This window comes from Octodon degus, unplaced genomic scaffold (genome assembly GCF_000260255.1).
Source record: "Octodon degus isolate 3935 unplaced genomic scaffold, OctDeg1.0 scaffold00006, whole genome shotgun sequence".
NCBI lineage: Eukaryota > Metazoa > Chordata > Mammalia > Rodentia > Octodontidae > Octodon > Octodon degus.
In genome coordinates, this window is record NW_004524582.1 from 21,364,435 (window position 1) to 21,366,464 (window position 2,030).

Sequence of the window (2,030 nt, forward strand, 5' to 3'; positions counted from 1 at the left end):
AGAGAGAGAGAGAGAGAGAGAGAGAGAGAGAGAGAGAGAGAGAGAGAGAGAGAGAGAGAGAGATCCATTCTGGGCCTGATTGTTGAGTCAGTAAGTAAATGTGCTTCTATGCAGAGAGGAATAGTGTTTTCTCATTCACTTGCAAAAACAAAAATAAAAGGATTTTGTGTGTTTATTGCTTTAACCAGCTGGTGAGGGCATTCTCCTTTGCTCCCTGTCAACAGGGTTTCATTTGTACTCTTAGGCTACTGGGTGAAAGAAAGAACCACGTTTTGTTGTTGCAACACAGCTGCATATTGCAGTGTATGCAGGTGACGCAGTATTCAAGTGACCTGGATCTATTCTTAAACAAAAAGTTAGGAGGTACTGTTGACAGGCTAAAATTCAAATTCTCATCTTTTGCATACAGGGAAACCAAAACCTTATCTGGAGTTTTCAAAGTATGCATGGCACAAATACCTAGATCAGAAAGGGTATTTTCTGAAAGTATTGCAGCAGAACATCTTCCCTGCAGGAGGGGAGCCAGGTCCTGTGTCCTAGTGCGGTCCATCCCATAAAAGGAAGATGACCTCTGAGGAAATTATCGTTGATGAAGATAATTATCCTCAACTATCCAACTCTGCTTCTGTGGGGGGTTTTAATCCCGAGTACTTAAAAAAAAAGCATTAGAAAAGATACAGAATTTCACTAAACAAATAATAGGAATTCAACAAAGGTTGCTATATTGCATTTGGTATCTTCAAATTAGTTGTTCAGATTACCAGATATAAGCATGCAAAATTGGTCAAAAAAGTTACAAAAACTAAAGAAGTAGAGAGAAAAATTAAGTGTTAACTGTTCCTTTTAATAGACCAGCAGAAATCTATTGGCTGCTCAAGGCTTTTAATTGGCAGAAGCATGGTGGAAGGACACTGGGAAGGAGAGCTGCTGACCTCGTGGTGGCCAGAAGCGGAGCCAGAGCAGTGTCAGAGAGGAAAGAGCCAGGGCCCAGACGCAGCCCCCAAGACCAAGCCCTTAGGATCCACTCTTCAACTAGATTCCTCACTGTCTGATTTTTTTTTATTTTAGGGAAGGGTCTACAGGGTGTTCAGGGTCTCACTACTAGATTAGACTCATAGTGATCCAACTGCTTACAGCCTCCCAAGAGCTGGGATTACAGGCGCACGCCACCACGCCCAGCCTCAATTGCCATCTCAGCACACCCCAAGGGTGGGGCCAGCACTGCAGGCCTGGGGTATCAAACCACCAACCTCTGTGCCTGCTTACAGGTGCTTTAATCTGCTGAGCTATTTGGCCAGCCCTCTGCCTGATTTTTATACCTCCCAGTAAGGCCATCAAATTGTGATCATTATTAATCCACTGATAGAATTAGAGCCCTCCTAGTCCAATCACCTTTCAAAAGCCATGCCTCTGAATACACAAGACTTTGGGGGCACATTGGCTGGGGAGCTCATTTTAGGTCTAAATCATGTCGCGAGAATTCACAGGAAGGGCTCTGACATTGACCCTGATGAGGATGCTTGCCAGTGCTCCTCCTCTTACCCAACGTTGGCAGATTCTGCCTGCACAGGAAGGATGTCACAGAAGGACAAGAGTTGGGCAAATTGGAGAATGTTACCTTTAGAACTGAGCAGGATGAGTTCAAATCCAGTGTCATGCCCTGTGAACTGCTTTTCTTGGGAGGAGTTAACTTTTCTCCTATACAGAGCCTCTCTACCTAATAGACTCAGGAAGTTATTAAAGTGCCAGTGTATTATTCTTGTTACATAGGTTTTGCTTTATCTTGGTCTTAACCATCCAGCAGAAAAGTATAAAAACAAAGTACAAGAAATAAAGCCATGTTGTTCTGTTGAGCTGTAGGGGACGTAGGTCAACAACTTCTGACATTGCCAGTCTCAAGTGGAAGACCCAGTACTATCATGGACTACTGGACTATTTTGGAATATTTTGCTGAGTTCACACACCTATAAAATTTAAGTGATGGAACTAAACAAGAAAAGGGGATACAGATGAATGACCATTTTGTATCT